The sequence below is a fragment of the Moschus berezovskii genome, chromosome 8, assembly GCF_049115385.1.
Source record: "Moschus berezovskii isolate FMDL1 chromosome 8, NW_MosBer_1.0, whole genome shotgun sequence".
NCBI classification, from domain to species: Eukaryota; Metazoa; Chordata; class Mammalia; order Artiodactyla; family Moschidae; genus Moschus; species Moschus berezovskii.
The window spans coordinates 57916371-57930687 of NC_142467.1; the positions used below are offsets into that span (position 1 = coordinate 57916371).

Consider the following 14317-nt stretch of genomic DNA (forward strand, 5'->3'; position numbering starts at 1 on the left):
GAGCTCAGCTCGGTGCTCTGCGGTGATCTAGATGGGTTCAGTTCAGTTCAGTTCAGTCGCTCAGTCGTGTCCGACTCTCCGCGACCCCATGAATCACAGCACGCCAGGCCTCCCTGTCCATCACCAACTCCCGGAGTTCACTCAAACTCATGTCCATCGAGTCGGTGATGCCATCCAGCCATCTCATTCTCCGTCGTCCCCTTCTCCTCCCGCCCCCAACCTTTCCCAGTAGGACTGGGGAAAAGATGGGTAGGAGGAGGCTCAAGAGGGAGGTGGTGGTGGTTTAGTCGCTAACTTGTGTCCAACTCTTGCAACCCCATGGACTGTAGCCTGCCAGGCTCCTCTGTCCATGGGATTCTCCACGTCAGAATACTGGAATGAGTTGTCATTTCCTTCTCCACAAGAGGAAGGGTGTGTGTGTATGTGTATGTGCGTGTGTGTGTGTGTAAGAATACTGGAATGAGTTGCCATTTCCCTCTCCACAAGAGGAAGGGTGTATGTGTGTGTGTGTGTGTAAGAATACTGGAATGAGTTGCCATTTCCTTCTCCACAAGAGGAAGGGTGTGTGTGTGTGTGTGTGTGTGTGTAAGAATACTGGAATGAGTTGCCATTTCCTTCTCCACAAGAGGAAGGGGGTGTGTGTGTGTGTGTAAGAATACTGGAATGAGTTGCCATTTCCTTCTCCACAAGAGGAAGGGTGTGTGTGTGTGTGTGTGTGTGTGTGTGTGTGTGTGTGTGTATAAGAATACTGGAATGAGTTGCCATTTCCTTCTCCACAAGAGGAAGGGGGTGTGTGTGTGTAAGAATACTGGAATGAGTTGCCATTTCCTTCTCCACAAGAGGAAGGGGGTGTGTGTGTGTGTGTGTGTGTAAGAATACTGGAATGAGTTGCCATTTCCTTTTCTACAAGAGGAAGGGTGTGTGTGTATGTGTGTCTGTGTGTGTGTGTGTGTGTGTGAGAATACTAGAATGAGTTGCCATTTCCTTCTCCACAAGAGGAAGGATGTGTATGTGTGTGTGTGTGTGTGTGTGTGTGTGTGTGTGTAAGCAAAGTCCGATGGTGCATAGGAACCTAGAATGTTAGGTCCATGAATCAAGGCAAATTGGAAGTGGTCAAACAGGAGATGGCAAGAGTGAACGTCAACATTTTAGGAATCAGTGAACTAAAATGGACTGGAACGGGTGAATTTAACTCAGATGACCAATATATCTACTACTGTGAGCAAGAATCCCTTAGAAGAAATGGAGTACTCACCACAGTCAACAAAAAAGTCTGAAATGCAGTACTAGGATGCAATCTCAAAAATGACAGAATGATCTCTGTTCATTTCCAAGGCAAACTTTTTAATATTGTGGTAATCCAAGTCTATAACCCGACCAGTAACACTGAAGAAGCTGAAGTCAAATGGTTCTATGAAGACCTACAAGACCTTCCAGACCTAACACCAAAAAAAGATGTCCTTTTCATTATAAGGGACTGGAATGCAAAACTAGGAAGTCAAGAAACACCTGGAGTAACAGGCAAATTTGGCCTTGGAGCACGAAATGAAGCAGGGCAAAGGCTAATAGAGTTTTGCCAAAAGAATGCACTGGTCATAGCAAACACCCTCTTCCACCAATACAAGAGAAGACTCTACCGTGGACATCACCACGTTAATACCACGTCAATACCAAAATCAGATTGATTATATTCTTTGCAGCCAAAGACAGAGATGCTCTATAGAGCAAAAACAAGACTGGGAGCTGACTGTGGCTCAGATCATGAACTCCTTATTGCCAAATTCAGACTTAAGTTGAAGAAAGTAGGGAAAATGACTAGACCATTCAGGTATGACCTAAATCAAATCCCCTATGATTATACAATGGAAGTGAGAAATAGATTCAAGGGATTAGAACTGATAGACAGAGTGCCTGATGAACTATGGATGGAGGTTCGTGACACTGTATAGGAGACGGGGAGCAAGACCATCCCCAAGAAAAAGAAATGCGAAAAAGCAAAATGGCTGTCTGAAGAGGCCTTACAAATAGCTGTGAAAAGAAGAGAAGAGAAAAGCAAAGGAGAAAAGGAAAGATATACCCATTTGAATGCAGAGTTCCAAAGAATAGCAAGGAGAGATAAGAAAGCCTTCCTCACTGGTCAGTGCAAAGAAATACAGGAAAAAATAGAATGGGAAAGACTAGAGATCTCTTCAAGAAAATTAGAGATACAAAGGGAACATTTCTTGCAAAGATGGGCTCAATAAAGGACAGAAATGGTATGAACCTAACAGAAGCAGAAGGCATTAAAAAGAGGTGGAAAGAATATACAGAAGAACTGTATAAAAAAGATCTCACGACCCAGATAATCACGATGGTATGATCCCTCAACTAGAGCCAGACATTCTGGAATGTGAAGTCAAGTGGGCCTTAGAAAGCATCACTACGAACAAAGCTAGTGGAGGTGATGGAATTCCAGTTGAGCTATTTCAAATCCTAAAAGATGATGCTGTGAAAGTGCTGCACTCAATACGCCAGTAAATTTGGAAAACTCAATATCGACCACAGGACTGGAAAAGGTCAGTTTTCATTCCAATCCCAAAGAAAGACAATGCCAAAGAATGCTCAAACCACCGCACAATTGCATTCATTTCACATGCTAGTAAAGTAATGCTCAAAATTCTCCAAGCCAGGCTTCACAGGATGGGAACCATGAACTTCCAGATGTTCAAGCTGGTTTTAGAAAAGTCAGAGGAACAGAGATCAAATTGCCAACATCTGTTGGATTACTGAAAAAGCAAGAGAGTTCCAGAAAAACATCTATTTCTGCTTTATCGACTATGCCAAAGTCTTTGATAGTGTGGGTCACCACAAACTGGAAAATTCTTAGAGATGGGAATACCAGACTACCTGACCTGATTCTTGAGAAATCTCTATGTAGGTCAGGAAGCAAGAGTCAGAACTGGACATGGAACAACAAAGAAGCTCCAAATCGGGAAAGGAGTATGTCAAGGTTGTATATTGTCACCCTGCTTATTTAACTGGTATGCAGAGTACATCATGAGAAACGCTGGGCTGGATGAAACACAAGCTAGAATCAAGATTGCTGGGAGAAATATCAATAACCTCAGGTATACAGATGACACCACCCTTATGGCAGAAAGTGAAGAAGAACTAAAGAACCTCTTGATGAAAGTGAAAGAGGAGAGTGAAAAAATTGGCTTAAAGCTCAACATTCAGAAAACTAAGATCATGGCATCTGGTCCCATCATTTCATGGCAAATAGATGGGGAAACAGTGGAAACAGTGGCTGACTATTTTCTTGGGCTCCAAAATCACTGCAGATGGGGACTGCAGCTGTGAAATTAAAAGACACTTGCTCCTTGGAAGAAAAGCTATGACCAACTTAGACAATATATTAAAAAGCAGAGTCATTACTTTGCCAACGAAGGCCCATCAAATAAAGGCTATGGTTTTTCCAGTGGTCATGTATGAATGTGAGAGTTGGACTATAAAGAAACTGAGTGCTAAAGAATTGATGCTTTTGAACTGTGGTGTGGAGAAGACTTTCGAGAATCCCTTGGACTGCAAGGAGATCCAACCAGTCCATCCTAAAGAAAATAAGTTCTGAATATTCATTGGAAGGACTGATGCTGAAGCTGAAACCCCAATACTTTGGCCACCTGATGGAAAGAACTGACTCATTTGAGAAGACCCTGATGCTGGGAAAGATTGAAGGCGGGATGAGACGGGGACGACAGAGGATGAGACGGCTGGATGGCATCACCGACTCAATGGACATGAGTTTGAGTGAACTCTGGGAGTTGGTGATGGACAGGGTGGCCTTGCGTGCTGCAGTCCATGGGGTTGCAAAGAGTCGGACATGACTGAGCGAATGAAGTGAACAACACACAGCTACAGTGATACACTTTGTTGTATAACATTATAAAACAATTATACCACAATTAAAAAAAAAATAAAAATATTACACTGAGAAAGGATTTAAAGGCTTTACCTGATTGCCAAATGTCTTCCTGGCACAAAAAAAGATTAATTGGTCCCTCAGCTGAATTCTGTTGCAAGTAAGTATCAGTTCAGTTCAGTTCAGTCGCTCAGTCGTGTCCGACTCTTTGCAATCCCATGAATCACAGCACGCCAGGCCTCCCTGTCCATCACCAACTCCCGGAGTTCACCCAAACTCATGTCCATCAAGTCGGTGATGCCATCCAGCCATCTCATTCTCTGTTGTCCCCTTCTCTTCCTGCCCCCAATCCCTCCCAGCATCAGACTCTTTTCCAGTGAGTCAACTCATCGCATGAGGTGACCAAAGTATTGGAGTTTCAGCTTTAGCATCAGTCCTTCCAATGAACACCCAGGACTGATCTCCTTCAGAATGGACTAGTTGGATCTCCTTGCAGTCCAAGGGACTCTCAAGAGTCTTCTCCAGCACCACAGTTCAAAGGCATCAATTCTTCAGTGATCAGCTTTCTTCACAGTCCAACTCTCATATCCATACATGATCACGGGAAAAACCATAGCCTTGACTAGACGGACCTTTATTGGCAAAGTAATGTCTCTGCTTTTTAATATACTATCTAGGTTGGTCATAACTTTCCTTCCAAGGAGCAAGCGTCTTTTAATTTCAAGGCTTCAATCAGCATCTGCAGTGATTTTGGAGCCCAAAAAAATAAAGTCTGACACTGTTTCCACTGTTTCCCCATCTATTTCCCATGAAGTGATGGGACCAGATGCAAGTAAGTATATATGTATCTCAATGAAGTATACAATCAAGGAATTAAAATCTACCCACACAGTCTCAAGTAACGGAAGCAATACAGTTTGTGAAGAAAAGGGGGTTTATCCTCAACTCCTCCCCTTAGTTTTGACTCCAGTTTTTCAACCAGTATTTATGGAGTACTTATGTTGGGCCAGCTGCTGTGATAGGCAATGGGGAAACTGCAGCAAACAAGTGAAATTTCTATTAATATGGGCCTTCCTAATATTGGCATCCTCATTACTCATCAAGATAATTGATGGACAATGTACACATGTTTGCTAAATGCTGAAAGAATGTTTAAGACCTGAGTAAGCACCACGAGTGTGTTATTAAATCTTAAGGTTCAAACCAAAAATCTTCTGGCTATCAAAATTTCCATTTCTTAGAACAGTTTCATCAGCTCTTCATCATAAAACAATTTCACTTGATCTTCTCTTTTCTCCCAACTCACAGCTCAGGCACCTCAATTAAATATTCTATGATTTTCATAAGAAATTGTTCTTCTAAAGGACATCTAACCAAAGAGAACAAGGAAAGACACGACGAGTACGACAGTTCTTTTAAGACTTGGGCACGCTGGAGATAGAATATGCACTATTGTAAATTCTACCTATATAAAAACACTGATATGATTCAAAGATGAAGCTTACAACCAGCTTCTTAACTCAGTAAGAGTCAAAGAAACAGAAACAAGTAACATGGAGGTTTAATCCAGTTTCCCAGCAGTATGGGGCCAAGTGGGGGGCCGAGGTGGGGAAATGGAAAGTAAATTAGGAACCTCACTTTCAGACGATTTATCAGTTCGCACTATGTGATGTTACAAAGAGAGCGTTCACAAGATGGACAGAAGTATTCTTCCAAACCACCCTTCTACTCATAAAGAAGTGAGACCTGCATCATTAGATAGGAGCTCAGCAATTCCACTCCTCACCTTCTTAACCATCCATACTCCTTTGATCACTTATTTTATTAAGAAAAGAAAATGTAAGTTTCAGCAGTAGAATAGTGAGCTGAGCTGAGCATACAGCTGGGATTACAAACTGCCAACCTGGGCCACATCACAGCAAATAAGGCTAAACATTACTGCATGCTCCTCCAACTCATAGCCTGAGAGTTCAGACTGGCTGCTAAATGAAATCACATTTTCCATACTAGTGAAAACAGTTCCTGCCCTGCACTTTGGTAAGCCTGGCCAGGGTGAGTAAATGAACTCGGTGTTCAAATGAGCTGAGTAATGTAGAAAAGGAGATAGAAAGAGAATCCAGGTGTCTGGGTATCTGTCCCTCCTCTCCAAAAAGATAATGGTATGAATTAACATTTAACGAGCACTTCGCCACATGGAGGCCTTATCTAAGCACTTTACATAAATGTTGATCCTTATAAAATAATCTTATAGGACGGTACTATTAATATCTCCACCTTGTAGGTAAAGAAACATGCTCAGAGAGACCAGGTCATTTCCCAGTGTTAGAGAGCTATTTGTGGTGAATAGGGATTTAAAGCCTGGCTGCCTGAGCCCACATTTTTAACCACCATGACATTCTGCCTCTGATTATGAGATCTCATCTGAATGGTCATCAATCTCACTTTTGCCTTTAAAACACAGCTCACTCTTTTGGATACTGGGTGCAGAACATAAGATCCAATGCAACTGCTGCTTCCAATGAGTTCCTGAAGAACTCAGGGGCTGGAATTTGGGCTTAGCAGAGATAGGCAAGAGAAGGGCAGACCGTTCAGTCTCAAAGTCCACAAGGACTAAAATAGAACATTTCTTTAAAATGGAAGTCAACAGGAGGAAGCCATGCTAACTTGTCCACTTACTAGACAAGTGGTTTTTCCTTAGTCCCTGATAATTTTTCCTTCTTCCGCATGCAGCAGCCCCAACAGAGGAGCTCCATTTAAAAGTGAAGGTAGATGCCATTCAACTATGTGCTTGTGCTTAGCTGCTTAGTCATCAGTCATGTCCAACTCTTTGTGACCCTTTGGACTGTAGCCCACCAGGCTCCTCTGTCCATGAAATTTTTTCTGGCAAGAATACTGGAGTGGGTTGCCATTTCCTCCTCCAGGGTATCTTCCCAACCCAGGAATTGAACCCGAGTCTCCTATGTCTCCTGAACTGCAAGTGGATTCTTTATCCACAGAGCCATCAGGGAAGCCCCATTCAACTCTGATTTCCTAATAATTCATCAGTTTATGAGTTGTAGTACTTAATAAAACATCACAGAGCTGAAAGTTAGAAGACCTGGATTATCCACCCAAGATCAACCATTGACTGGCCCTTTTGAGCAGTGCTCCCACTTAAATAAATAAGCATGTGATACTGGCCTTGGTGTGGGCTTCTTTCTGTTACACAAGTAGGAGCTTGAGCCATATGAAATCACCAGTATCTGGCCATTTTGACTTTCAAAAGTGGCAATTTCATGATTTCAAACTAATATGTGTATTTACACACAATCTTTGATGCTATGCCACCTGTTTCTTCTCCTCCTAACCTAAATCCACATAAGTCTGGCATCTATCAACTACTGAACTTTCTGGCTATCAAAAGAGATTCAAGTACCGACTCAAAGTGGAGAAACATTTAATTTTACTAAAGAATCCTTGGGTGTCAAGGAAGACTAATACCTCTAAAATAAGGAGGTAAAAGAAGCACTTCCAGAGATACCACTAATCACAACTACAGGAATATACAGGAACACAGTTCAGAGAGATCCAAGTTCTGAGACTCTGGGTTACCCTATTAGTTCCATTTATGTGCTGAGTCATCTTTCCATTGGGCAGAAATTTGGGTGTATGTGTTGGTAATGACTGTACTGATTCTAATCTGCTTGCATAAATGTACTGAACATACTTACGAGCAATATACAAAGAGAGCAGGAGAAAGAACTTTAGTTATAAGGAACCGAGAAAAAGGGAAATTTGCTGTCTCTAAAATTTCTCCTGGCTGCAATATTTATGCAAATTGCACCAAAGTTCTGTGTCCCATTTAATATAGAAAGTCTATTCTCAAGCTGAGACAGTGACCATAGAATATTAAAATCAAAGCTTATGTGGCTGGAATGGTGACCCACATTTAACAAAAAGTGAAGAAATCCAGCAAAATCATTTCAAAATTTTATCTGACTAGCTAGTTGCTGAGTTCTTAAAAAACATCTATGGGTCTTTTCTTTTCTTACCCTACTGCACTGGCTAGGACTTCCAGTACCATGCTGAGTAAGACTGGTAATGAGAGTGGACATCTTTGCCTTGATCCCACTATTAGGAAGAAAGTATCCAGTCTTTCACTTGAAATATGATGCTCATGGTAAACTTGCAGTTTTCATTCCCCGCCAAGTATCAAAGAACAAGCTCTCTGAGTAGAAAATTTAATGGAATACAGATATCAGAATTGGATAAACTGTGTCATTTTTGCCAATTTCATGTACGTCTTCCACCCTTCTTCACAACAGTGCTTTGATTTACCCCAGGGGAAGCCAACCTTCCTTCACCATTTATACACTTCTCATGCAGTGGGAAGGTGAGCCACACTGTCAATTCACCTGTCCCATGCTCCGGTCCAAGTATTCAGCCCACTAATATTCAAACATGGGACTTCCTGGGAAGCAAAGCTCTCCTTCTACCAGACTTACAGAGCAGGGATTTCAGTCCACGACTGAAATTTGGCCTTCTACGTGTTTTTATAAATAAACTTTTATTGAAATGCAGCCACACGCATTAATTTACATATTGTCTATGGCTGCTTTTGAGCTCCAATAGCAAAACTGAGTAGCTGCAATAGTGACCCCTACAGCCAAAAGCCTAAAATATTTATTAATACTATCTAGCCCATTGCTCAACATTCAGAAAACAAAGATCATGGCAACTGGTCCCACCACTTCATGGGAAATAGATGGGAAAACAGTGGAAACAGTGTCAGACTTTATTTTTTGGGGCTCCAAAATCACTGCGGATGCTGATTGCAGCCATGAAATTAAAAGACACTTACTCCTTGGAAGGAAAGTTAAGACCAACCTAGATAGTATATTAAAAAGCAGAGACATTACTTTGCCAACAAAGGTCCATCTAGTCAAGGCTATGGTTTTTCCCATTGTCATGTATGGATGTGAGAGTTGGACTGTGAAGAAAGCTGATCGCCAAAGAATTGATGCTTTTGAACTGTGGTGCTGGAGAAGACTCTTGAGAGTCCCTTGGACTGCAAGGAGATCCAACCAGTCCATTCTAAAGGAGATCAGTCCTGGGTGTTCATTGGAAGGACTGATGCTAAAGCTGAAACTCCAATACTTTGGCCACCTCATGCGACGAGTTGACTCACTGGAAAAGACTCTGATGCTGGGAGGGATTGGGGGCAGGAGCAGAAGGGGACGACAGAGAATGAGATGGCTGGATGGCATCACCAACTCGATGGACATGATCGAGAGTTGGTGATGGACAGGGAGGCCTGGCGTGCTGTGATTCATGGGGTTGCAAAGAGTCGGACACGACTGAGCGACTGAACTGAACTGAACTGAGCCCATTACAGAAAAAGGTTCCTCTCTCCTGTTCTTAAGATGTAAGCCTGGAACAGCTAAAAAGCATATCATCACTACATAAAAAGAACCTCTTGGAAATGAAGCCAGTACAAAAGAAGAAACTGATTCCAAATATTATGGAAGCCCCTGGATTCAGACAGGCCAGAACTGTTATAGCCCAATATTTTTCAGTTATGTAGGCCAATAAATTCCGATTTTTCTCTGAAAAGCTTAAATTTCCTTCATTTGAATTAGAATTCATTACATAGATTAAAAACCATAATGCTCTTTATTGAAACACAACTCTAATTTCTTTCTCCATTATATATCCATCAATAAAATAAAGACATTCAACTTTTCTTTAGACTAGCATGTTACTGGTTGGTAAAAACTGTAATTTATTTAACAATTAGCTAAAACATTGTTAAAAAAATAAAATAAAATTGACTCAGAGTTCATAAAGGATTTTTTCCCAACCAAAAAATGTGTTACTGAACAATGAAAGAACAAAAAAGATGGAAACCAAGATTACCAACTCCTTCAATAAAAAAAAAAAAAAAAAAAAAAACCCAACACTGAGTAATCAATTACAGAACCAAGCTCTAAAAACAAAAGATAGGTGCTGCCATTAACATCTCCCTGAAGGAAAGGAAATATTCAAAGATCAGCTAGAGAAAAAGGTTTCTGCTCTCTTACCAAAGCCAAAATTCCCAAGGGGACAGACCTAACTAATTAGGGAGATGGTGATTAAAGCAGAGCTGCTAATTGTCTACTGGGTATATAGCTCCTGTAATGCTCCCCAGAGGCTCTCAGCAATGGGAGACAAAATTAGGCCTAATAGTCCTGCCAATTATACTGTCATCACATGCCTGCATTTATGTGTCTCTTCAGGAAACTTAAAAGCACACAGAAGTGTGGTTTTCAACACAAGCTATATGTTACTGAGAGAAAATAAATTTATATTATATTTGAAAAACAATTATTTTGTGCTTAAGCTTGTTTTACTATGCACATTTTGTGGCAAGGAGATGTGTCTCTCCGAGGCACACTTTCCCTGCAGAGGTCAGATGTTAATCTACGGGGAAAATAAGCTGGTTTATAAGAAAACCAAGTTTATGCAGACAGAGAATAAACACAGGGTGGGAGAGGGAGGCAGGGAGCCTTAAAATGCAGTGCGTGAAGCAATTTAAGAACTCCAGCTTATTTGGAGGGAACACACACACATCTACCCACCCCAAAGTGGGTTTTTCATTCATACCCCACAGGACTTTTCTTTCTGGGTATTTCCTGCCCTATGAGTTAAGAATCATTCAAGAAAGTCACAGAAATCAATGTAAACATTAACTGAGTAAGGATTCTTAGAAGGCAATTTGACATTTTATCTCTATTAAAAATGAAAACCAAAGACATTTAGGGCTAGATACAGGTTCTAATGCTAGCTTTGCACCGTGGTGGAAACTGTTAACCACCCCACAGTTACTGTTCTTTCTCCTTGAAGTGGTAAGATCCCCTGGGCACTGGCTGAAGCCATGGCTGCCTATGTTCAGCCTATTTTTCTCATGCTCCTTTGTAGATGAATATGGCCATATAATTATTTGGCGGGCCTTGGAAGTGGGGTATGCATCTTCTGGATCCCAGATGCTATCATTTTCATTATCTGGCTGAAAAATGGAAATGAATGGAACATGGAGAGCCATGGATTGAGGATGGCACTGATACCAATCAAGATTCATAGCCTTTCCCAATCAATAGAAATTGAGTAGAGGCCAGACAAGAAATTCACCCAAGGTTTTATGGGCCCCAGCGCAGCTAGCAGGGGAACGAGAACAATTAACAGTTTCCCTTACTTGCTACCTGAGGAGGTGGGAGATTGCTCCTTATATGCAGTGAGGGTAGAGGTGTGTTGAGGGATCGGGCTGGAGGGGTGGCTTAGGTGGTTCTCTCCTCCCTTAGGTGGCAGTGTGTGCAGGGGGCATGTACAGTACCCTGCTTTTGCTCCCAAATCCCTGTTTTGCTAGTTGCTCTTCAAAAGTGGCAGTTAGGTCTTCTGGTCTGTTTGTATCTTTTGTCCAGGATCTGCCCCAACTGAGCGAGCACTCAGTTATTTTTAGTCCCTTATAGTTTCTTTGTATTCTGTTGCTGGAGGACAGGTCTGTCCAGGTGCAAGCACTGCAGCGAAAGGTCCCAGGTCCCAGTCTGTCTCAGCAAAATGACCTTGTTAGGCATAGACTGCTCACTTCTGAGCTCCACGAGAGAAATACACTTCTATTTTATTTAAGCTTTTGTACTTTGAAGTCTCTTTGTTATAGCAACCTAGCCTGTGCCCTACTAATAATAGCCACTTACTATCTGTACAACTTGGGGTAAGTTATTTAACCTCTTCTAAGCCTCAGTTTCCTATCATTTTGCCTTTTCAAAATGATAGGAAACTGAGAATACGTGAACCATGAACTTCCAGATGTTCAAGCTGGTTTTAGAAAAGGCAGAGGCACCAGAGATCAAATTGCCAACATCCGCTGGATCATGGAAAAAGCAAGAGAGTTCCAGAAAAACATCTATTTCTGCTTTATTGACTATGCCAAAGCCTTTGACTGTATGCATCACAATAAACTATGGAAAATTCTGAAAGAGATGGGAGTATCAGACCACCTGACCTGCCTCTTGAGAAACCTATATGCAGGTCAGGAAGCAATAAGAACTGGACAGGGAACAACAAAGTGGTTCCAAATAGGAAAAGGAGTACGTCAAGGTTGTATATTGTCACTCTGCTTATTTAACTTAAATGCAGAGTACATCATGAGGAACGCTGGGCTGGAAGAAGCACAAGCTGGAATCAAGATGGCCGGGAGAAATATCAATAACCTCAGATATGCAGATGACACCACCCTTATGGCAGAAAGTGAAGAGGAACTCAAAAGCCTCTTGATGAAAGTGAAAGAGGAGAGTGAAAAAGTTGGCTTAAAGCTCAACATTCAGAAAACTAAGGTCATGGCATCTGGTCCCATCACTTCATGGGAAATAGATGGGGAAACAGTGGAAACAGTGTCAGACTTTATTTTTTTGGGCTCCAAAATCACTGCAGATGGTGACTACAGCCATGAAATTAAAAGACACTTACTCCTTAGAAGGAAAGTTATGACCAACCTAGATAGTATATTAAAAGGCAGAGACATTACTTTGCCAACAAAGGTCCATCTAGTCAAGGCTATGGTTTTTCCCATTGTCATGTATGGATGTGAGAGTTGGACTGTGAAGAAAGCTGATCACCGAAGAATTGATGCTTTTGAACTATGGTGCTGGAGAAGACTCTTGAGAGTCCCTTGGACTGCAAGGAGATCCAACCAGTCCATTCTAAAGGAGATCAGTCCTGGGTGTTCATTGGAAGGACTGATGCTAAAGCTGAAACTCCAATACTTTGGCCACCTCGTGCGAAGAGTTGACTCACTGGAAAAGAGTCTGATGCTGGGAGGGATTGGGGGCGGGAGGAGAAGGGGACAACAGAGAATGAGATGGCTGGATGGCATCACCGACTCGATGGACGCGAGTTTGAGTGAACTCCGGGAGTTGGTGATGGACAGCGAGGCCTGGTGTGCTGTGATTCATGGGGTCGCAAAGAGTCGGACACGACTGAGCGACTGAACTGAAACCTCAGTTTCCTCATCTGTGAAATGGAATCATAACATTAATTTGTTAGCTACTAAGAGGAAAAAATGGGTTAAGAGATGCCATGTGCCAAATCTGTGCCTTACGGTGATAACAGCAGAGATGAAGACTACTTAGGAAACTGCTTTGAAAACCTGTGACATCAAGCACCTACTGTGCACACAAAGCCCTGAAGGTAGAAATGTGTATCTGCTTTTGAGAGAGCTATCAAAAATCATCAGTAACAAAGTATTCAGGGAGCAGGGGTATCCTCTATTTTAGTCCAGGAGAACTAAGATATGTCTATTTAATTAACTAGGTTTAGCAAACTGCACCTTAATCTTTAAACAGTTCTTTAAATCTTGCTCTGTATTATTAAATGTGATACAAATACTAGTTATTTGTCTATGCTTAGTTGACTATAATGAGTTCCATGTTTGGAAACAAAATACCTCAGTAGAAAATGACATTATTCAATACAGATCACCTAATCAAACATGAACTGGAATCATCTACGCTGCACACCCCATGTGATGCGCAGTTCTACAGTCGGTGGAGGCTATGCCTGCCTCATGTCCCTTGCACATATTTCCCTTTTTGACAGTGCCTTTGTCTGCGATAATTATTGGCCCAGTTATTGGCCCTCTGACAGTGTGGATTCTTTTTATCTTTTACTGGTGGGACATGGTTAGACTGTACTCTTACGACTTCTGTAACCTTGAGATTTGCTGAGTACTGGAGCTGAGATCCTTGGCCCCAAGTTAAGATGACTGCTCTGACTGTAGGGACTTCCCCAAGGTTCTTTCGTGGGTTTTACATGTCACAAGATGCAGGAAAACCACAAGATTACATCACCTAGCGGAGACAAGCACCTCTCAAACGGGAGGATGGATCATATTTTAGGCTTAACTCCTTTCGTGGACCCTGGTAATCTCATCAGTTATAGTGGGATGTGAGCAAAGTATAGCAATGGGAAGCTGAACCAGAGGGTGATGACAAGATTCTACATCATCTGTATACAATTTTATCATCATTTAATCTATTAAAATGGATCTGAAGTAATGCTCTGCACTGCACTTTGTGGAGGTATCGATGAATATTCTGTAAGTCAGACTGATGGTACCTCCCTCTAAGAGTCCTCTGGGCGTTACAGCTACCTTGGTAAAGGGGGGTCGTCTCTGTCTGATGTGGCATCATGTAGGACCCATACCTTAGACTGAGAGACCAAAGCTCCAGAATCGCATCCACACAAAAGCAATATCAATATCCAGGAACATTAGTCCAGGAATAAAAAAAATAAAAATAAAAAGCCCCTCTGGTACACTGGTCTCGAGAGCCCAAGGTTTTATTTAGAGCAAAAGCAAAAATTGCCGCACTAAGGAAGCAAAACAACTTGAGACCTTTATCCTTGCTC

General features: G+C 41.9%; 1 protein-coding gene across 4 annotated transcripts in view; it reads right to left on the reverse strand.

Annotated features, from left to right (window-relative positions):
• ARHGAP26 (Rho GTPase activating protein 26) overlaps window positions 1-14317 on the reverse strand; it is a 563256-nt gene that overhangs the window by 288583 nt on the left and 260356 nt on the right. The window lies entirely within an intron of this gene.